The sequence below is a fragment of the Cervus canadensis genome, chromosome 1 (genome assembly GCF_019320065.1).
Source record: "Cervus canadensis isolate Bull #8, Minnesota chromosome 1, ASM1932006v1, whole genome shotgun sequence".
Classification (NCBI taxonomy): Eukaryota; Metazoa; Chordata; class Mammalia; order Artiodactyla; family Cervidae; genus Cervus; species Cervus canadensis.
In genome coordinates this window covers 85,357,577-85,382,697 of record NC_057386.1, presented here as the reverse complement: position 1 = coordinate 85,382,697, position 25,121 = coordinate 85,357,577, and positions in this window count along the sequence as shown.

Below are 25,121 nucleotides of genomic sequence, written 5' to 3'. Positions count from 1 at the left end.
GCTGAATTTAAAAGTATGACCTGGGCCTTCTGTGTTTCAGTTTCATTGTTTGGAAAATGAAGGATTTGGTCTAGTGATTCTGAAACTTTCTATTCTCTTTGAATTAAGTAAGTTCTATTACAAGCGCAATTACCTCATTATCTTTGATGGTCTAAAGAAAATGTGATTAGCAAATATATTAAAGGTTTTGAGTTGATTTTAGAGTGAGTCTTTGATTAATTTCTCAACTTAGCATAGTATCTAGAATAAAGTATAGAAAAAGACTTCTGAAGTAGTTATAAAGAATAAAAAACTTTCAGTTATGCCTTTAAGTATATTTATGCATGTATGCTTAGTCATTCAATCATGTCTCATTCTTTGCAAACCTATGAACTGTAGCCCACCAGGTTCCTCTGGCCATGCAATTCTCTAGGCAATAATACTGGAGTGGGTTGCCGTTTCCTCCTCTAGGGCATCTTCCTGACCCAGGCATCAAACCCAAGTCTCTTGGGTCTCCTGCGTTGACAGGCAAATTCTTTACCACTGAACCATTTGCGAAGCCCCAAATATATTTATAGTTATATTAAACGTTGAAGATCCAAAATAAGAAGAAATAGATTTTCCTTAGGAAAGCTTAAAGACTAATAGTCCCTCTTTCATCAATCCTTCTTACAGCTTGCTTCATCATAAGATTTGAACTTAGGTATGTCATCAGTTTGTGATGGACAGGGAGGCCTGGCGTGCTGTGATTCATGGGGTCTCAAAGAGCTGGGCACGACGGAGCAACTGAACTGAACTGAACTGAACTGATGTCATCCAAAACGTATTCTGATTAATTCAGAGTCTGAAGTGATTTTTTAAAAATTGTGAAAGAAAAATTAAAATGGAGTTGATATTGCTCAGAAAGTTTTCTGAAATGGGTCCAAGAGGCCATAGAGGAAGCGCAACTTAGGCATGTCTCAGCCCAGATGGAATTTGATCATTTGACCACTTATTGTCTTACCTCAGGTACCCAGAACATCTGCCTATTTTTCTAGAAATTCATTAGTAGTCTAATGGATTTGCCACCAACTCTTTTTCTTTCTCAAAACACTTTTTTGGATTTACCCAAGTCTGTGTCTCCCAAATTGCAATGCTTCATTCAGACCCTTAATAATGCTGTTTGTTCTTTGAGTCTTAGTACTGATTCAGTTCAGTTCAATTCAGTTCAGTCACTCAGTCATGTCCAGCTTTTTGCAACCCCATGGACTGCAACACGCCAGGCCTCCCTGCCCATCACCAACTCCCAGAGTTTACTCAAACTCACATCTATTGAGTCGATGATGCCATCCAACCATCTCATCCTCTGTCGTCCCCTTCTCCTCCTGCCGTCATCTTTTCCAGCTTCAGGGTCTTCTCAAATGAGTCAGTTCTTCACATCAGGTGGCCAAAGTATTGGAGTTTCAGCTTTAGCATCAGTCCTTCCAATGAACACTCAGGACTGATTTCCTTTAGGATGGACTGGTTGGATCTCCTTGCAGTCCAAGGGACTCTCAGGAGTCTTCTCCAACACCACAGTTCAAAAGCATCAATTCTTCAGCACTCAACTTTCTTTATAGGCCAACTCTCACATCCATACATGACCACTGGAAAAACCATAGCCTTGACTAGATGGACCTTTGTTCACAAAGTAATGTCTCTGCTTTTTAATGTGCTAAGTTGGTCATAACTTTCCTTCCAAGGAGTCAGCATCTTTTAATTTTATGGCTGCAATCACCATCTTCAGTGATTTTGGAGCCCCCCAAATAAAGTCTGTCACTATTTCCACTGTTTCCCCATCTATTTGCCATGAAGGATGGGACCAGATAACACTGATTACTGTTTGACAAAATAAATCTGCATACTGGTTTTGGTTGTCATTTAATTTTATCAAAATAGTTCCCTGAAAAGTGTCAAAATGCTTTTTTTATTCACCTTTTTATTTTGAACAATTTAAAATTTATACATGATGATTTGTTATGAAATGTCCATGCATCAGAAACATATGAACAAATACCAGTATAGAAATCCTCCTATTGTAATCCTCCTATAGTAATACTAAGGTTTGTATTTTATTTAGAATAGATTAGTAGAAAATATTCAAGATCTTTTTTTAAAAATTTTAGTCACTTATTCATGAAAATAAAAAATAAGGTCCAAAATTATTAAGACCTCATTTTTTGACTGGTGACAAGGGTCTTGATCAAAATATAGAGAAGACCTAAAATTTTCTAGATGGGTGGCCATGTCAATGAAAAATAACCTTGTACCTTGTTATTTCATGGGCAGTTTATTGAAGACTGTGCCTACAGCTAGAATTCTACAGTAGAACTAGATAGGAACTTGATAAGGCAGATAGGAGCTTTCCATATGAGACAGAAGAAATTGCCAACCAGAAATTCATAGTTGGACCAAGACCCTCATATGAATATAGCTTAGAAATGCAGGTTGGAAAAACTGTCAGGATTAAAGAAAATATTTGACTGAAGATTTAATAGAAACTAAGACAGTAATTCAATTAAAGGGTAAGATACAGCATATAAATATAGAATGTGAATATTACCTCTACTATAAAAGGAAAGAGAAAGTAATGAAATAAGCTTGTGGAGACTTTATGAGAAAAAAAGACATGAGGTTACTTTCCAGTACAAAATCATGTTGCTCTTTACAAAAAAGAATAGGAAGAAAATAGGAAGAGAAAAAGAAATAATACAATAAAGGAATAGTACTTGGAAATCACAAACAAATTTACAGCTTTTAGCATTTATATGCACAAATACACACACACACATATAAGCACATATATCAGTTTAAGCCCAACAGATGAAAAAATGTCTGTTGAAAGACAAAGAAGAAAAGAAAATGAAAGAATATTAAAACAGTTATTAGGAAATATTATCTTCTAAATTTTTTATTTTGAAGTAAATAAATCTGACAGATTTATTTAAGGTGCACAGATTTATTAAAAGGTGCACAAATGAAAGATTACCTAGCAGAAGAATTATTTTGGTCTTTAAAAAATTTCTGATGGTAATCTGACTGCCTTTTTCCTGGTCAAAACCTGGAATGAAGTATATCACATGTCAGAATTAAAGGGGAATGTTATTGCATGTAATATTTTTAAAATTTGTCATTAAATTCAGAAAGCTTTGAGGGCAAATGAAGCTATAAAGAGTCTCTGTAAGCTCTTATAGAAAATAATTGTTTAATTAACTTTGTAGGATGGTAATATTTGGTCAGTTACCAAGGTTCTTTGGATGCTGATATTAAGGAGGTCAGGGACATGAGTTCAGTCCTTCAAGGAACCATAACTGTGTTCTTGAGCAAAGACTTTCTTAATCATACTTCAAGACATCGCCTGAATTATCCCATTAGTCTCAGGATGGAACAGGGAATATGAATGAATCACTGCTATGGGAAATTAAAGATAATGGAATCAGTGATACCCTGATAGCCTTATAAAGGCAATGACCACCTAGGAGGAAATACCCAGTAATTTTCCATAAACTAATATTCCTTTCTTTTTTAGTTTTTTTCTTTTTTTCTGTGTGCAAGAATCTTTTTTATTATTGTTTTTTGGCTTCTCCTCATGATCAGTCTATTCAATGTGCCTACATGTTTCAGGAGCAAATAGAATCTGCAGTGACAAAGACAGATAATTCACATTAGCTGGAATATCCCTTAGGTCTTCCCAATGGAGGAATCTCCAGTACAAATTTAGTGCAAAGGTACTGTTGTCTGCAATTTCCAGAGAGGCAAATTAGGGCAGGGGGGTCACGAAATAATTTTGATTCTTATTCAGATTGACTCAATGTCATTTTGTATGTCTCAAATCACAAACTCAGTTCTTTACCTAATTATATTATTAAAACCACATTTTGGGGGCCATTTTATTTGAACTGAAATAGCTATACTTTGAAAGACATACAACATATTATTATAAGTAATAAAATAAACCTCCTCAATTTTCTGCAGGTAGAGAATCCTCTTGGTATTTACAGTTCAATTTATAGTGACTTCTATAATGTTAACATTAATAATAATTTAAGACCAAGTGTGGAATGAGTGTCACCTCACCTATAATGCATCATGTGTGATTATATAAGCAATATCATATGATATTACAGATAGAAAGTCATTAAAATTGTTAAGATCAAAAACTTACTGATTATCTAATCTTGTGGGAAAATAATGGTGTAAAAACTGCATATTATCTTGACTTTAGACAGTAATGTATATTGCTGTGTAAAATATCTGTAATTAGGGATCCAGCTAATGAATTTGAAAATATCTTTCACACTGTTCCTCAGCTATCTTTTTAAATTGATTATTTCAAAATATTGAGATTAATATTTTGTTTAGGAATTAGATGTCTTAGATAAAGATCTTTCAAAACCATTTTAGTTCACAGCCCCATCAAACAGCTTCTTAATGTATTTTTTGATTTATCAAGAAGATTCAAGTCTTGTCATGGTCTGTTGAGCTGACTGACTTTAAATCTTGGAGCCTCATGGGTTTACCCCTGGAAAGGAAAAAGAATGAATTCAGTACCATGGCTCCTTTGAAATCCAGCTCTTTTGTCTAATAGCTTTAAAATTAGCAATGAGCCCAGGGGAGTCATTTAGTGCTGCTCTGAATGTTAAAGCATGAAGCCTTTTGATTTGAATCTTGGGAAGCTTAAAAATTTTGTTTTATCTTAATATGAATCCAAGCCTTTAGTTTGATAAATATGCAAGGCACAATGCCATTTCTTGTCAACCATTTCTTACAGATGGCATACCAAAAGAAATAAACTTCCTCCGCCTTAAAAACAGTCCTGAATGAACAGCTTATTTCTTCACACATCTTATCTTTTCTTTAAAGAGGAAGTATTGGTGCATATGAAGCTGACTTGATCAGGTAATCTATATCTGACACTCAACTGACAAATTGTATCTAACACTCTACCCTGATTAGCCATATCTTGGATACTCTGACTTTTATCTGAGTGATTCTGACTTATTTCTGTGTATGAAGTGAACCTGAATATTATTTTAATTAAAAGTGAAGTGTGATCACATTGTTAGTTGACAGCTTTGAGTTTGATTATTACATGTGTTATCTTGCTTCAAATTCATAACAGTGAGGTAGTGTAGTTTCCCCCATTTCATTAGTAAGGAGAGTAAAATTAAGAAAATTTAGGTAATTGTCCAGGGATTTATAATAATTTTAGCCTGATCCTATAGCTATAAAATGCAGCCAGCTATGTTTTCATCTCTGAACTGTCATAAAGGTAAAATAAGAAACTATATATAAATTATCTGGCATGTAGTAGACACTCAAAATGAATAGTATTGTATAGTATGTGTTACTGTCATTATAGTAACCATTGTAGGTATGGGTGCATGATTTAAATCAGAATATCTCTGACTTTGAAACCTCTTTTACCAATGTTTTTTCAAGAAAATCTGTGTTTGGTAACTTACAGTTTATGTGGAAATTGTGTATGAAAGTTTGATTTAAATTTTGTAAGAAATAAGAACCGTGCTTAAGTATAAGTTAGATTTATTTTAGTAGAGCTGTAGTCTATAGTGTTGTCTTACCGAAAATAAAGTTCAAAAAAGTGTTACAACTAGGTTTATGTATAGTTAAACAGGCTTTTCCTGAATTTCAAAAAACTGAAGATTGACTCCTAAACTACTAGTTTGGCCTAATGAATTCTTAGTGAACTACAAACTCTGTAAGTCAGAATGTGCTCTCATTCTTTTTATTTAATATCAACCATAATTAAATGTTCAAATCATGAATATTTAAAACATCTTTAAAGAGAAATGACTTTTTCGAAATAGAATACCATTTGAATTATACCGATGACCCAAAATAGTCTACCTTTTTTAAAAGTGGAGGTTGATTGATTTTTACTGACAAATAAAAATTACCACATGCTGATCTGAATAGGAAATGAACACAGGCATTCATTTAAGAAGGATCAACTGGCCTTTTTTATTTTAAGTTTCTTTGTGTGTATGTTTTATTAATTAAAATCTATTTCTTGTGATCTGCCTCTACTTCTGCACCACCAACGTCTTTTACTTAGACTTTGTATATGTGTGTCCACATATGTACAAACATGTATGCCCAGTGTTGATAAAGAGGATGTTCTGATTTCTCTCTTTCTTCTATGTGAATGTCAATAAAAAGTGATATATATACTTCCTTTTCACACCTAAGTTGTATACTTGAAATAGTCCCCTAATATTTTCTATATTAGTCTAGTCAGAGTTATTTATTGGAGAAGGAAATGGCAACCCACTCCAGTGTTCTTGCCTGGAGAATCCCAGGGACAGGGGAGCCTAGTGGGTGCCGTCTATGGGGTCACACAGAGTCAGCCACGACTGAAGCGACTTAGCAGCAGCAGCAGCAGAGTTATTTGGAGAAATGGAACCAATATTTTGTATAAATATAAGAAATTAGCTCACACAATTATAGAGGCTGAGAAGTCCGAAGACCTTGGCAAATAGTAGAGATTAATGTTCTAGTAGTAGAGTCTACTATTTTAAAAGGTTGGGAAGTGGTTAAGTTAAAATGACAATTTTCACTGGTGAAGAAAGAGCTAACTAACTGTCAACTTCATTCTTCCTGTATTATTTTTCTTTTCCTGATTCTGGAAATCTCCTACTTACCTTTGTCTGGCTTTAGGAACAGAGCCTGTTCCTAAGTGTCAAGTTTTCAGAGAAACAATAGAAATTTAGCTTGAGGCTGCATGCCATTTCTAGTGTAAATAAAAATACCAAACCGATCCCCCTTTTTTAGATTCACTAGTAATATGGAGCTGCAGCATAAAACATGTTAAAGGTAATTTTTCCTTAATAGAGTATAATATTTAATTGTGTATTAAATTTTGTTTAATTTAATTTTGTTCAAATTTGGAATACATTTTACAGTCTGAACACTTCTCTAATTCAAAAGTGAACCATATAGATTATACTATCCTCAAGCACAGAGATTATCTTTCATCTACTATTTTATCACCAGCTCCAGTCACTGTGACTCATGCTTATTAGATGATGGTTGAATCAAGACCTGAATGGCAAGAAGGAGTTAGCTAAGATCTGGTGGCCGAATGTTTGAACCATGCAAATGTCAAGGGCATAGAAGAGAGCACAATAAGCAAGAGCCAAACATGTATTATAAGGACAGAGAGGAAAAGATTGCAGAAAGAGAAGACCCATGGAATGAGCTTCATAGTGTTGGGATATTTGTAAAATAACTTCTCAATAAATCTATCTATAGTCTTTTTCAGATTCTTATCTATCATGTTGTTACAAGATATTGAATGTAGCTTCCTGTGCTATAAAGTAGGACCTTGTTTTTTATCTGTTTTATATAGTATTGTGTGTATCTTTTTAATTCCAAGCTCCTAATTTATCCCTCCCTCCTCTTCTCCTTCGGTACCCATAAGTTTGTTTTCTATGTCTGTGAGTCTTCTTTGGTCTTGTAAATAAGTTCATTTGTATCACTTTTAAAAATTCCACATAAAAGTGATACCATATCATCTTTGTCTTTCTCTGTCTTACTTCACTTTCTATGATAAACTCTGGGTCCTTCCATGTTGCTGCAAATGACATGATTTTATTCTTTTGTACTATATATCTAAATATCACATCTTTATCCATTCATCTGTAGATGGACAATTAAGTGTCTTCTGTGTCTTGGTTATTACAAATAGTGCTGCTAGGAACATCGGAGTGCATGTATCTTTTCAGAGTTTTCATCTTCTCTGGGTGTATGTCCAGGAGTGGAATTGTTGGGCCATGTGGTAACTCTGTTTTTAGTTTTCTAAAGAACTTCTATACTCTACTCCATAGTGGCCACACCAATTTACATTCCCAGCAGTAGTGTAAGAGGATTCTCTTTCTCCACATCCTTACCAGCATTTATTATTTGTAGACTTTTGATGATGGCAGTTCTGACTGGTATGAGTGATACCAGTTTGTAGATTTGATTTGCATTTCTCTAATAATTAGTGGTATTGAGCATCTTTTCATGTGCCTGTTGGCCATCTGTATGTCTTATTTGGAAAATGTCTCTTTAGATCTTCAGATCATTTTTTATTGTTTTTTTTTTTATAGTAAGCTTTATTTGCTATTTGTTGATTTTGGAAATTAAGCCCTTGTGAGTTATATCATTTGCAAATATTTTCTCCCAATCTATACATTGTCTTTTTGTTTTGTTTATGGTTTCCTTTTTCTGTGCAAAAGTACAAAAGCTTGTAAGTTTGATTACGTTTCCATCTTTTTTTTTGAGTTGAGTTTAGTTCAGTTGCTCAGTCGTGTCCGACTCTTTGTTTTTTTAACTGTGTTTAAAGTCCTCCAATTATATTAATGACTTGTATCAAAGGGAATGATGCATTCATTGGAATCTTTCTTTTCTTATTTCTTGTGTTTTTGTAGAAATGTAAGTAATGCCCTGAGTCTGTGTTGAGAATGGCACCAGTGGAAGGGCATTGGCAAAGCTTGGTGCCATGGCCTTTGTTATGTCTCTTAGTGATCCTTTCCTTAGTTTGGCAGGTGGAGATGTATTGTAGGGGTACTTCCATATCTTTCTTTTGGGCTCTGCTGTTGTTCACTTCAGAAAGGGAGCTGAGAAAAGACACATTTGTACCTGTAAATTTATTTGATCTGCTGCATGATTCCAAGAAGAAAAAGATGTTTGGTATTATGATATTGGAGTTCCAAGATGAAGAAGATAGGGGGAGGCCAATACTTGTTGGAATCCTTCAAAGGAAAAAAAAAGTACTCGAGAACGTTCATAAAATATTAACCTTCATAAAATATTCATTATATCTGGGGTGGCTCAGATGGTAAAGAAGCTACCTGCAATGCAGGAGACCCAGGTTCAATCCCTGGGTTGGGAAGATCACCTGGAGAAGGGAATGGCAACCCACTCCAGTATTCTGGCCTGGAGAATTCCAAGGACAGAGGAGCCTGGTGGGCTGCATACAGCCCACAGAGTTGCAAAGAGTTGGACACAAGTGAACGACTAACACTTTCACTTTTTCATAAAATATTAATATTCTACTAAAGTTAAGTTGAACATTTGTGGTTCTTAATCTCACTTGTAACCCAAAACTACTAAGTGTTTTCCCTCCCAGGGCTCCAGCTCTGCTGTCTCACCCTTTGATATGCTCTTGCTGTAGTTTCATTGCCTGTGGCTCCTCTCAGGGTGACTTGGAAGCTTTGAAATCTGCTATGATCTTGTGGTTTTTTTTTTTTTTTTTATCAAAAAGTGACTCTTGTGCCTCCGAATTAACAACCCACTGGCATTCACTCAAATCTCTGTATGGCTCCTGGTAATTCTCACAATTGTAAACTGTTTGGTGCAGACTTAGGTTGTTAATATTATAGCTATCCTTTGACTATGTTTTAATTCCCCTTGATTCTTTTAGCAATTTACTTTCCTATAAAGCAACCAAGTTGGAACAAATTCTGCCTACTGCTAAGGCGTTCAGTACATACTATTAATACCTAAAGCTTGACGGTCCCAGGTCCATAGTACTGTTGAAACTGTAAGTATTCTAATTTTCTTATGAATAGGTTTATGTCACTGATTGATGGAAGTTAGTAGTTAAAGCTATGCCAATTCAGTTTCTTAATTTCTTGGATTCAGCTTGTCACTGACCTAAATTCTTGTTCCAGGCTTTTTGTGACTACTAAAAAATTCACTTAGAAAAGAAAAGACAAGAACTGCACTACTATTTACAAAGCTGAGCTAAATCCAGAATGAAAACATGTGCTCTTTGTTTTGTCTGGTGTGCATTTGTGCTTTAATTTTATTCAAAACAATTTGAAGTTTTATGTCACTCTGTTCTGCTATGACATGACACTTTATGGAACTTATTTAAACTTATTTAAATAAACACTGGATCTGTATACTTTGAGTATAGTTTATAAATAATTAGTTGCAGGCATAGAAATTGAAACTACCCATCTTCTTATTTTCTTTGCCAGGAGTTTTATCCCCTCAGGCTTTCTTTTTCCTTATGTGAAACTCCTGCCAGTAAATCAAGATTTTTAAATATACCAGGCCCTCAAGAAGGGTAAGAGAAATTTCACTTTAGATGTAAGTGATCTAAATGACGATGCTCAAGGAAGCTAGTGTCTATGAATGTTTTCAGATGATCTAGAATGCAGAAAAACATCATTATCATATTATGCCATTCCTTTGAATGTGAACTGGAAATGTATCTGAAAAATCTCCTATAAACTTTTGTTAATCTGGATCTTTAAAGATGCCAGTGGAATGCAATGTTCAGCTTGTTTTTTCGCTATGAAATGTTTCCCAGAAATAGCATGAATGAAATTTGGTGGTGACATCATTTTTAAAAATTAAATTAATTTATTTTTAATTGAATGATAATTGCTTTACAGTGTTGTGTTGGTTTCTGCCAAACATCAGCATGAACCACCACAGATGTACCTATGGCTCCTCCCTCTTGAACACCCCTCCTACCTTATTCCCCACCCCACCCCTCTAGGCTGTTACAGAGCCCTGGTTTAGTTCCCTGAATCATGCAGCAGATTCCCATTGGCCGTCTGCTTTACATATTGTAATGTACGTTTCCATGTTTCTCTCTCCATACATCCCAGCCTCCCCCCACATGTCCTGTTCTCCACCTGTGTCTCCATTGCTGCCTGCAAATGGCAGGTTCATCCATACTTTCTTTCTAAGTTCCATCTATATGTGTTAGGATACGATATTTGTTTTTCTCTTTCTGACTTGCTTGACTCTGTATAATAGGGTCTAGCTTCATCTACCTCATTAGGATTGACAAAAATGGATTCCTTTTTATGACTGAGTAATATTCCTGGCCCCTTGGAAGGAAAGTTATGACCAACCTAGATAGCATATTAAAAAGCAGAGACATTACTTTGCCAACAAATGTCCATCTGGTCAAGGCTGTGGTTTTTCCAGTGGTCATATATGCATGTGAGAGTTGGACTGTGAAGAAAGCTGAGCGCCGAAAAATTGATGCTTTTGAACTATGGTGTTGGAGAAGACTCTTCAGAGTCCCTTGGACTGCAAGGAGATCCAACCAGTCCATCCTGAAGGAGATCAGTCCTGAGTGTTCATTGGAAGGACTGATGCTGAAGCTGAAACTCCAATACTTTGGCCACCTCATGCAAAGAGTTGACTCACTGGAAAAGACCCTGTTGCTGGGAGGGATTGGGGGCAGGAGGAGAAGGGATGACAGAGGATGAGATGGCTGGATGGCATCACCGACTCGATGGACATGAGTTTGAGTACACTCCGGGAGTTGTGATGGACAGGGATGCCTGGCGTACTGTGATTCATGGGGTTGCAAGAGTCGGACACGACTGAGTGACTGAACTGAACTGAATATTCCTGGTAGGCTGCAGTCCATGCGGTCGCTAGGAGTTGGACATGACTGAGCGACTTCACTTTCACTTTTCACTTTCACGCATTGGAGAAGGAAATGGCAGCCCATTCCAGTGTTCTTGCCTGGAGAATCTCAGGGACGGCAGAGCCTGGTGGGCTGGCATCTATGGGGTCGCACAGAGTCAGACACGACTGAAGTGACAGCACTAGCAGCAGCAGCAATATTCTGTTGTATATAGGTACTATAGCTTCTTTATCCATTCATCTGTCAATGGACATCTAGGTTGCTTCCTTGTCCTAGCTATGGCAAATAGTGCTGCAATGAACATAGGGGTATGTGTGCCTTTTTCAATTTTGGTTTCCTCAGGGTATATGCCTAGTAGTGGGCTTCTCTGGAGACTCAGATGGTAAAGAAACTGCCCACATTGTGGGAGACCTGGGTTCAATCCCTCAGCTGGGAAGATCCCCAGAGAAGGGAATGGCAACCTACTCCAGAATTCTTTCCTGAGGAATTCCATGGATAGAGGAGCCTGGTGAGCTACAGTCCATGGGGTCACAAAGAGTTGGACATGGCTGAGCAACTAACACATATACATACACACACATGGTGGTTTTATTCCTAGATTTTTAAGGAATCTCTGTACTGTCTTCCATTGTGGCTGTATCAATTTACTTTCTCACCAATTGTGCAAGACGGTTCCTTTTTCTCCACACTCTCTCCAGCATTTATTGTTTGTAGATTTTTTGATGATGGGCATTCTGACCAGTGTGAGGTGATATCTCGTTGTAGTTTTGATATGCATTTCTCTAATAATGAGCAGTTTTGAGCATCTTTTCATTTGTTTATAGCCATCTCTATGTCTTCTTTGAAAAAAAATATCTGTTTAGCTCTTTTGCCCAATTTTTGATGGGTTGTTTGTGATGGTGACATCTTAAGGAAGAGAGGAATGCTTCTCTTCTCCAAGTCCCATATTGAACTATCAGTTCAGTTCAGTTCAGTCACTCAGTCATATCCGACACTTTGCGACCCCATGGAGTGCAGCACTCCAGGCCTCCCTGCCCATCGCCAGCTCCCGAAGTTTATTCCAACTCATGTCCATTGAGTCAGTGATGCCATCCAGCCATCTCATCTTCTGTTGTCCCCTTCTCCTTCTGCCTTCAAACTTTCCCAGCATCAGGGTCATTTCAAATGAGTCAGCTCTTCGCATCAGGTGGCCAAAGTATTGGAGTTTCAGCATCAGTCCTTCCAATGAATATTCAGGACTGATTTCCTTTAGAATGGACTGGTTGGATCTCCTTGCAGTCCAAGGCACTCTCAAGAGTCATCTCCAACACCACAGTTCAAAAGCATCAATTCTTTGGTGCTCATCTTTCTTTATAGCCCGACTCTCACATCCATATGTGACCACTGGAAAAACCATAGCTTTGACTAGACAGACCTTTGTTGAGAAAGTAATGTCTCTGATTTTTAATATGCTGTCTAGGTTGGTCATAAATTTTCTTCCAAGGAGCAAGTGTCTTTCAATTTCATGGCTGCAGTCACCATCTGCAGTGATTTTGGAGTCCAAAAAAATAAAGTCTGTCACTGTTTCCACTGTTTCCCCATCTGTTTATTTCTCATGAAGTGATGGGACCAGATGTCATGATCTTAGTTTTCTTAATGTTGAATTTTAAGCCAACTTTTTCACTTTCCTCTTTCACTTTCAACAGGTGGCTCTTTAGTTCTTCACTTTCTGCCTAAAGATGGTGTCATCTGTATATCTGAGGTTATTGATATTTCTTCTGGCAATCTTGATTCCAGCTTGTGCTTCCTCCAGCCCAGCGTTTCTCATGATGTACTCTGCATATAAGTTAAATAAGCAGGGTGACAATATACAGCCTTGATGTACTCCTTTCCCTATTTGGAACCAATCTGTTGTTCCATGTTCAGTTCTAACTGTTGCTTCCTCACCTGTATACAGATGTCTCAAGAGGCAGGTCCGGTGGTCTGGTATTTCCATATCTTTCAGAATTTTCCACAGTTTGTTGTGGTCCTCATAGTCAAAGGCTTTGGCATAGTCAATAAAGTAGAAGTAGATGTTTTTTCTGGAACTCTCTTGCTTTTTCAATGATCCAGCGGATGTTGGCAATTTGATCTCTGGTTCCTGTGCCTTTTCTGAATCCAGCTTGAACATCTGGAATTTCATGGTTCATCTACTGTTGAAGCCAGACTTGGAGAATTTTGAGCATTACTTTGCTAGCTTGTGAGATGAGTGCAATTGTGCAGTAGTTTGAACATTCTTTGGCATTGCCTTTCTTTGGAATTTGAATGAAAACTAACCTTTCCAGTCCTGTGGCCACTGCTGAGTTTTCCAAATTTGGCAGATGAAAATTCAGAAATTTGATAAAAAGGATGAAGACTAAGAATAGTACCATTTCCCATTCATGAACAAACTACAATCATAGTAATCATTCAAACTTCTATATATATAGGTAGGAGCTTCCCCAGTGGCTCAGACGGTAAAGCGTTAGTTTTTCCAGTCCTTGGCCACCTCAATTCATAATTATGGTTTTTATGTGTAGGTGCAGAGTCCTGCCATTCAAGTTAAAATGTACACATGCGTGTTATAAAATGGAGGAAAATATGCGGATTACTGTTCACCACCCTCAGCCTCTTTTTTCAAGCAGAGAACTCAATGGCTTGGAGTGAGGATGCCTGGTCCAGTTGATAGACAAACACTGGTGCTTTCCAGCCAACCGCAGAATTTGAAACAAGCATCAGAAGCACTTTTAAGCATTCAGTAGGATTATTTCCATTGTTAGTGAAGGATAATAGAGACAGATTAAGGATGGTTTCTTTAAAAAATTACTGTGGCAGCTTGGTTTACAACAGCGTAAGTTACTTCACATTGCAATAGTACCTCAGGCTTGTGACACTTGAGTGTTTGGGAACACTCAGATACTTTTCACATTTTGCAGTGAATCATTCTTATGGGTGGTTTTCTTGAGCAGTTCAACTAAATTTATACCTCAAGTCTGAATTTTAGACAAAGAGACACCACAGAAGGAAGCTTACATAAAAATGAAGAGTGTTTTCAGGTACACCGTAAATGTCACAAAGGAGAGGTTTGATTTTAATTTCAAACTTTAAGAATATGTAAAAATACTGTTGTAATTTCTCCCTTATAATATTATATTAAGGCAATCATATTTTTGCCTCCTGTAAATATTGCTTTACAATCAGTTTCTCATTCTAACTTCCTTCGCAATGAATGTCACCTATCTCCTTATCAAAAAATATTAATTTATGAATTACAACTGAATGCTAATAAAAAATTACTTCATGAAATGTAGGTTATTCTGCAGAGAAGTGAACCCTGTAGTTGTTCATGAGCCATTAAAGCCTATAAATACAATTTAAATTGCAAATATAAACTATCAGAAAGAAACACCTGTAAGTTTTCAATCAGGCATCCACTGATTTTTAACCAAATCAATAAATTGTAGCAGGACAGTGTATTTGCACCACCCAGTCAAAACAAATAAAGACTATCTCCTTATTATCATAAAAGCAATAAAAAAGGCTTGCACAGCATTCTTCCCTTAATTTGTCTTTCACTCTGCTCCATAAAGATAACAAAGTGCTGCATTTCCAAAGAGCATACTGTTTTACTCTGTATGTTTTTCATCACTGAAGTCTAGAGAGTATTGTTTTTTTTAATTTGCTGATGGAATCCATCTATTAGAATTAGTCTGAAAGTTGTAGGCGGATAATGACAATGGGTGTGAAAGGGAGAAAGATGTGTAGTATGAATTAATGGTGCTTTCATGGCACTTCTCATTGGATTCATGGCAGGGCTTATCTGATGAGTACATAACTTATGGATATGTCAAAGGAGGGGAAGGAGAATGTGGTTAAAGTCATCTGGTTAGAGACCCTGATGTAAGAAAGATGGAATCAACCTCTGTGATTAACTGTTATTAAATCCTTATATATGAGTATCATTTTTTAAATTGCTGACACTGTCCTTAGTTCCTTGACCTCAGTGTCAACTAAGCAAAATTTTTATTCCTGTCTGCTAGTATCTAACTGCATGACTTAGGGACATTCACCATGGTGAAATTTTGAGTCTTCCTATTTTACCCTGTAAGAAGAAATCTTTAATTTTTCTTCCATGTTTAAAACACTATGATTCTGGTTATTCTAATAGTGGGTGATCCAGGTGACCAAAGTTCACTACGTGCAAGTCCTGATTATAACTGTTGACTGCCCTCTCTAGTGTCATGAAGATATGATGCTCAATAAAAGGTAGATTTGATCTGTTTCCAGTGTGGCTCTCTATTTTTTTTTTTTTTTTTTCAGTAATGAAGTTCCATGGAAATCTGTTAAGTTTTTTATTTTTTTTTAAATTTTTCCATTTATTTTTATTAGTTGGAGGCTATTTACTTTACAATATTGTAGTGGGTTTTGCTATACATTGACATGAATCAGCCATGGATTTACATGTGTTTCCCATCCTGAACGCCCCCCCTCACCTCCCTCCCCATCCCATCCCTCTGGGTCATCCCAGTGCACCAGGCCCGAGCACTTGTCTCATGCATCCAGCCTCGACTGGCGATCTGTTTCCCACTTCATAATATACATGTTTGGTCTCTAAATTAGAAAACTTAAGTAGCTGTCTTGGTGGAATTTGATGTGAAGCTTAACACTATCAAATTTCAGATGTTTTCACAAGGACCTCTACTCTGAACCAGAAAATTTGTTGATAATAATGAACATAATACATGAATTCCTTCCTGAAACACATAATTGACACACAAGCATGGGCCAGCATAGGATATCTTGAATACTTTGTTTCTGAGACGAGTTATTAATAAGTATCATTGGTGGGTAAGGCAATGAAACTTGGTTTATGGGAAGGAAAGGCAAATGATGGGAATAAGCAATCTAAAATGTTTGGTCATACTATGGAGAAGATCCAGCCTAGGATAAAATACGTTTTCACATAGAGCATCTCAGCCTCACCAGCAAATGGAACAGAAATGAGCATGAGCAAATCTTGAACAAATTCAGAAAAAAATATATGAATACAACCATTAGTTTTTATTCATTATGCCTCAGCAAAGACCTTCTCTGGGCCACAAATAGCCCTTTATAAATAGCCTGCAGGAAATTGCTTATAATATAAGTGAAAAGAACACATGGTGGAATTTAGCAAATAAATTAGATCATTATTCTGCAGCTTTACATATGATGTCAATAATGTTTAAAATCTACTGTGTATTATACCATTATTTCAGGAAAGAATAGTGAAGTTTCATGTATTTTAATTTCATGAAATGAAAGAAAAAATACTTCTGTTTCAAGCAAGTATGGCAGTATAATTAAGTCAGTCAGATTGAATTAAAAGAGCTAAATTAACTTGAAGCCCTTCCTGCCATCCACTATAAGTCTGCAATTTTTAATTAATGTTTGAAATGCAGTTTGCTTGTAGTTGATATTTAATTTATAGCTATAAACAAAATATGTAAGCTTATGGTAATTTGAATGTTTTCCCCATGAAAGATTCTTTTGGCCTTAAAATAATAGAAAATGAATACAAATACAATTTAGCTCTTTTGTAATTAAAATAAATGTTTCACTTTCTTGTTGTTTTACTTTTAAGTAAATTAAAACTTAATATACCATAAACTCAAGTAACTGGAGTATTAATAGTCTTTAAAATATAGCTCACAAACTATGGACTGTGAGCTAAGTGGTTACAGATTTTCCAAGTATCCATTTGAAATTCTAGGGTAATTTCATATTATATTCCTTTATCAATTATGGATAAAATGATGTGCCCTTCAGTTCAGTTCAGTTCAGTCACTCAGTCGTAGGGGAATATAAATTCATCAAAGTACATAAAATATATAATCTGGGCCTTAGTTCTTTGTAAAAAGGCCTATGATTTATTCAGGTGCTTATATAAAAACTTCATTCTAAGCAAATATAAAATTTAGTGTCAAAATCTACATTTAATTTATATTTTAAAGGAAACATGACTTACCACACCATGTCATAATTTTATATAAATATACTAAATTTCCTATGTATATAGGAATGAAAAATGATTTTTGATGAAAATAAATTAGTCTAAATTTAAAAAATATAAAAAAAATCAAATGCTCCAAATCAGACTGAAAAAGAGCTTATGATTATGTTACTGCTTTATTGTGCTATTGGAATCTGTGAAATGTGGAATAAAAATGTATGAAAATTTTGCAAATTTGACCTAATGTTTGACAACAACAATTGGACAAACAACTTGTCTTTCTGTAGTAAGGGTTCAGAGAATTTGCCAAATCTTTAGATGCATTTTCCAATTGTGCCAACTTTATATTTCAAAGAGTGTGAATGTATAGAGACCCAAAGATATTCCTAGTGCTGAATAGGCAGAATTATCTACATTTTAAAAAACTTAAATCTTGATGAAATTGTGTTATGACTCTTTCTGTGCCTAGAACAGTAGTGATCATGCATCTTTCTCACTTATTTTAGTATTTCAACCACTTGTGTAGGTATATCTATTTAAAAATAAATTACCTTTCAAGAATATATATAATAATTTACTAATGAAATTCTCAACAAAGTCAGGATAATGATAAAGAAAATTAATTAAATTCATTGGCTTTGAGATTAAAAAGATGTTTCTGCATCTAACAGTGTGTTTTGATCATTCATGAATTTTCTAACTAGAAAAATAAACTTGTGTCAAAAATATTTTATAATATTCTAGCTAAGAATTTTTGTTTTACTGTAATAGTAATGTAAAAATAAATAGAAACTGTGTTTTTAATTGTGAAAAATATAGGAATATAAAAATATCAATAATACATATCAACATAATAGTAGCACTGAACTTAAAGTGAACATGTTCATGATGGTTTTAACCTTTTTATTTTTAATACTTTCCAATGTTATATATTACTTTAGTAAAATCAAACACTGAAAATTATTTAGAAAAAAATCTGCATATATTTATGTGCGTACTCCAAGGAATCTTCCCAACTCAGGTATTGAATCCACGTTTCTTGCATCTCCTGCATTGGCAGGCAGATTCTGTACCACTAGCACCACCTCAGAAGTGCAATATGCTTTTACTTATTAGAGAAAATACAGAGTCAAAAGCTGAGAAGAAAATACACTATGGAACTAAAAATGGCTATTTCTGAGCATTGGATCTTTAGCTTAGGTCCTTCTTTCTACTTTTTAAAAACTTTCCAGCCTTTTTTATTGAGTATATTGATGGTAAAAATATATTTATTTTTAAAATTTTGGATTGTCTGTAACACAATCACATTTAAAGAATAATATTCAAATAACAGTGACTATTAGATCTGTTCACATTTGTTCTTTAATCACTATTAAGGGTATATATACTCTCCAAGGAAATGCCTTTACTCAGGATTCAAAAAAAAGCTTACTTAGGTGAAGATTTAGATTCATTTATAAAATACAGGTGCAGGGTTTTGATAGCTTCAATGAACCCTGAGCCATATGCATTTTAAAATTTTAGGTTTCAAGTTTCTTTGCTGTTGATGTCACCATTGAGTAAAATTTCTATTGAACAAAAATTGTTGGTTAACACAATGAATCAGTCAAATATTCTCAGACAAATTTAAAAATTTATTTTATTAAAAATATTTTAAATTTAAATTTTAAAAGGCTATAAAAATTTATAATGGGAAATATATTCAACCTGTACCATTATACTTTGTAAATATGATTCACTAAATATAATTCATTCTTTCTTTTATGGCTGAAAATTTTACAATATCCATGTCATCATTGTGAATATTAGCTTGACTGTAGATATAGTGAGAAATATAGTGTAACTGCAGATATAGTGAGAAATAGAACCGCACACTGCCCATCAACTATAACCCAACATTTTTCTGTAGTAAATGTAGTTCTCTTTAGCATTCCATAAGCATGCCTTGATTATATCTATTTCAAGCAATCCCAGGAAGTGAAGTTCTTACTTCTCATCACCCTTAAAGGCCTACACATTCTTTCATTTATCATTTCAAGTGTGTCCTTCTCAGAAACCATTCTCCAGTCTGACACCAGTCTGTGTTGGCTTCTTCTTTGAAATCTTATATAGATTTTTTTAAACAAGTTTTAGTCAATGAGCTTCAATTTCTTCATAATTTGCAACCTAATTTACAAAATATAATGTTTAAGAAACTACAGTCTATTTAAAGAGGAGAAAGTATTGATTCTTCATGGGATGATAATCATACCAAGTCCTTCAGAGTTATATGACTATATTTTTTCTAAAAGTGCTATGGTATTTTTATAAGTAGGAATAATCATTTACATTCATCTGCAAGGAAAAAATAAATTTTTTCTTATAATTAAATCAAGAATAAAAATAAGTCCTTAAATAAAAGTTATTAAATAATGTATTGGCAATAACTTCATACTTATGCATCCAAGGAGAAAGGAGCAGTGACCCCACAAGAGACTGACCCAGACTTGCCTGTAAGTGTACTGGAGTCTCCAGTGGAGGCCTGGGTCGGCGGTGGCCTGCTGCGGGGGTCACTGAGTGTGGCAGTGCATGCATGGGACCTTTTGAAGGAGGTCCCCACATCTTCATTGCCTTCACCATGGTTTGGCCCCAGGTAAAAAACAGGGAGGGAACACAACCCCACCCATCAACAGAAAATTGGATTAAAGATTTACTGAGCGTGGCCCCACCTATCAGAACAAGAGTTTGCCCTTCAGTCAACCTCTCCCATCAGGAAGCTTCCACAAACCTCTTACCCTTCTCCATCAGAGGGCAGACAGACTGAAAGCCACAATCACAGGAAACAATCCAGTCTGATCACATGGACCACAGCCTTGTGAGCTCAATGAAACTATGAGGCATGCCATGTAGGGTCACCCCAGACAGACGGGTCATGCTGGAGAATTTTGACAAAATGTGGTCCACTGGGCAAGAGAATAGCAAACCACTTCAGTATTCTTGCCTTGAGAACCCCATAAACAGTATGAAAAGGCAAAATATTGGACACTGAAAGAAGAACTCCCTAGGTCGGTAGGTGCATAGTATGTTACTGGAGGTCAGTGGAGAAATAACTTCAGAAAGAATGAAAAGATGGAACCAAAGCAAAAACAGCACCCAGGTGTGGATGTGACTGGTGATAGAAGCAAGGTCCGATGCAGTAAAGAGCAATATTGCAGGAGGCCTGGAATGTTAGGTCGATGAATCAAGGCAAATTGGAAGTGGTCAAACAGGAGATGACAAGAGTGAGCATAGACATTTTAGGAATCAGTGAACTAAAAGGGACTGGAATGGGTGAATTTAACTCAGATGACCATTATATCTACTATTGTGGACAAGAATCCCTTAGAAGCATGGAGTAGCCAACATAGTCAACAAAAAAGTCTGAAGTACAGTACTTGGATGCAATCTCAAAAATGATAGAATGATCTCTGTTCATTTCCAAGGCAAACCATTCAATATCACAGAAATCCAAGTCTATGCCCTGACCAGTAATGCTGAAGAAGCTGAAGTTGAATGGTTCTATGAAGACTTACAAGACTTTCTAGAACTAACACCCAAAAAAGATGTCCTTTTCATTATAGGTGACTGGAATGCAAAAGTAGGAAGTCAAGAAACACCTGGAGTAACAGGGAAATTTGGCCTTGGAGTACAGAATGAAGCAGGGCAAAGGCTAATAGAGTTTTGCCAAGAGAACACACTGGTCATAGCAAACACCCTCTTCCAACAACACAAAAGAAGACTCTACACATAGACATCACCCAAGGAAAAGAAATGCAAAAAGGCAAAATGGTTGTTTGAGAAGGCCTTACAAATAGCTGTGAAGAGAAGAGAAAAACAAAGGAGAAAAGAAAAGATATACCCATCTGAATGCAGAGTTCGAAAGAAGAGCAAGGAGAGAGAAGGAAGCCTTCTTCAGTGATCAGTGCAAAGAAATAGAGGAAAACAATAGAATGGGAAAGACTAGAGATTTCTTTAAGAAAATTAGAGATACTAAGGGCATATTTCATGCAAAGATGGGCACAATAAAGGACAGAAATAGTATGGATCTAACAGAAGCAGAAGATATTAAGAAGAGGTGGCAAGAATACACAGAAGAACTATACCAAAAAGATCGTCATCACCCAGATAATCACGATGGTTTGATCACCAACCTAGACCCAGACATCCTGGAATGTAAAGTCAAGTGGGCCTTAGCAAGCTCACTATGAACAAAGCTAGTGGAGGTGATGGAATTCCAGTATAGCTATTTCAAATCCTAAAAGATGATGCTGTGAAAGTGTTGCATTCAATATGCCAGCAAATTTGGAAAACTCAGCAGTGGCCACAGGACTGGAAAAGTCAGTTTTTATTCCAATCCCAAAGAAAGGCAATGCCAAAGAATGTTCAAACTACCGCACAATTGTACTCATCTCACAAGCTAGCAAAGTAATGCTCAAAATTCTCCAAGTCTGGCTTCAACAGTACATGAACCGTGAAATTCCAGATGTTCAAGCTGGATTCAGAAAAGGCAGAGGAACCAGAGATCAAATTGCCAACATCTGCTGGATCATTGAAAAAGCAAGAGAGTTCCAGAAAAACATCTACTTCTACCTTATTGACTATGCCAAAGCCTTTGACTTTGTGGACCACAACAAACTGTGGAAAATTCTTAAACAAACGGGAATACCAGACCACCTGACCTGCCTCTTCAGAAACCTGTATGCAGGTCAGGAAGCACCAGTTAGAACTGGATGTGGAACAAACGACTGGTTCCAAATAGGGAAAGGAGTACATCAAGGCTGTATATTGCCACCCTGCTTATTTAACTTATATGCAGAGTACATCATGAGAAATGCTGGGCTGGAAGAAGCACAAGCTGGAATCAAGATTGCTGGGAGAAATATCAATAAGCTCAGATATGCCGATGACCACACCCTTATGGCAGAAAGTGAAGAACTAAAAAACCTCTTGATGAAAGTGAAAGAGGAGAGTGAAAAAGTTGTCTTAAAACGCAACATTAAAAAAACTAACATCATGGCATCTGGTCCCATCACTTCATGAGAAATAGATGGGGAAACAGTGGAAACAGTGACAGACTTTATTTTTTTGAACTCCAAAACCACGCTGATGGTGACTGCAGCCATGAAATTAAAAGACGCTTGCTCCTTGGAAGAAAAGGTATGTTCAACTGAGACAGTATGTTAAAAAGCAGAGACATTACTTTGCCAACAATGGTCTGTCTAGTCAAAGCTATGGTTTTTCCAGTAGTCATGTATGGATGTGAGGTTTGGACTATAAAAAAAGATGAGCACCGAAGAATTGATGCTTTTGAACTGTGGTGTTGGAGAAGACTCTTGAGAGTCCCTTGGACTGCAAGGAGATCCAACCAGTCCATTCTAAAGGGAATCAGTCCTGGGTGTTCATTGGAAGGACTGATGCTGAAGCTGAAACTCCAGGCCACCTGATGGGAAGAGCTGACTCATTTGAAAGAATGAAGGCAGGAGGAGATGGGGACCACAGAGGATGAGATGGTTGGATGACATCACCGACTCAGTGGACATGAGTTTGAGTAAATTCTAGGAGTGGCGATGGACAGGAAGGCTTGGTGTGCTGCAGTCTGTGGGGTCGCAGAGAGTCAGACACAACTGAGCGACTGAACTGAACTGAACTGAAGGGATTTGTTTAAACAGAAAGGTTTTGTTTCCTTATTTTTCTTCCTTTTCATTAATGAACTCTAAGTGTGTTGAAGGGAATATTAAATTTGGCTGAAGCAATTATGCAGTGAATGAGATGATATGTGATTCAGGTATTATTATTTCTCTGTTTTTTTTTTAAACTTATGCAGACTTTATTCACTATTGGGTTGAAGTAGCATTCTGACTTTTTAACTGATCTTTTCAAGTTAGATAACCAAATGTCAAGTGCAGTTTTCAGCTAGTGTCTTCTGGTCTACATATATATTTGTAAGTAAATATATAAATATATCTATAAGATAGATTTCATAAATACAGTGTATACTAAAGCATACTTATATTGACAAACTGTGCATTATGGGTACTGGTCAAGTCAGGGGTGCAGAAGTGTGGGAAACTTTAAATATACTGAGCAGTGGTAGGCTTTCTGAAGATATAGCATTTGATCTGAATCCTTTAGACTCTGAGAGATCAAATCGAGTATAAATCCAGGGAAAAGCAGAGGGACTTGCCAGTGCATGGGCTCAGAAGCTTGAAAGGCCTTCAAGTAGTTAAGGAACCCAATACTGGAAACTCTGAGCTAAAAACCAAGATGAGATTTGTTTGGGAAGGTAGTCAGCGTCCAGATCACACAGGGTTCTGTACATCACAGTTAGTAATTTGAACTTTTATTGAAAGTGTATGGGAAGAAATAACAAGTTCTAAGCAGTTCTGCTGTGAGTGGGCAGGATGCATGCAGTGATCAGTAGTTATACTTTCAAAAGCTCTACTAAACAATGCGTTATGTTGAGGTTACCGAAGACAAGAGGACTTTGAAACTTCAAAATGGTTGAAGTGATATCCTAAGATAGTTAATATTTTACTCAAAATTCTGTAATAACAGCAAACACTTTATGTCACATATTAGTACGAGATCCCCTTGTCAATACTTTCTGTGTATTAACTCATTCAGTTTTTACAATAGTTATATAAAGTACCACGATTTTCCTGACAAAGAAATTAAGGGACAGAGATGTTATGGAACTTGCCCAAGGTTTTACAGGTAGGATGCCGTGGAATTAGAAATTGAACCTTATGACATTTTATTTCAGATTGAATTATATGATATGACTTTTTAAATTTGCTTTTATCCTAAGTATGTTAGATTCTAAAATACTGGAAAGCAAAGATTGGCTTCCCATTTCTTTCATATACAGCTACTTAGTTTACAGTTCACTATTTAAGATCCAAGATCAGATACACCTCACAAACTTTTCTTTTCCCATATATATCACTGAAATTTGGAAACTAAAATTAAGGGCTCAATAAATATTGATTGGTTAAATATGCAGTAAGCCAAATATATGTTCCAGTTGTCTGAGAGATATGTAGTTAGAGATTTAGATAATTCAAAACATAATTTCGATAGTTTGTTAAAATAATTTTACTTATTTTTGTCTGTTCTAGGTCTTCGTTTCTGCACAGGCGTTCTCTAGTTGTGGTGAGCAGTGGCTACTCTGTAGTTGAGGTGCGAGGGCTTCTCATTGCGGTGACTTCTCTCGTTGCCAGGCACAGGCTCTGAGGTGCATGGGCTTCAGTGGTTGTGGCACGTGGCCTCAGTAGCTGAGATTCCCCAGCTCTAGAACACAGGCTCAGTAGTTGTGGCTCACAGGCTTAGATGTTCCAAGGCATGTTGGATCCTCCCACATCAGGGATGGAACACATGTCTCCTGAATTGACAGGCAAATTCTTTATCACCGAGCAACCAGGGAAGTTTGATATTGGTTTTTAAATTTTTTCCCTTAGTATTAAATGAAAAGTTATATATAGTTGAATTTAACTTACATTTTAGCTATAGACAATTCCTACAGCTAGGAATATCTCAGTTTTATAAATGAACTTGCAAATCAGTCTAAGGGATCTGCCTGAAATTCTGAAGGCACAGCACAGTCAAAAGTAGCATTTAGAAATTGTGAATGAAAATATGCAAATGATGAAACATCTATACATGTGGGCATGTGAATTTGTACAGTCACTTTGAAGAGAAATTAGAAATAACTAT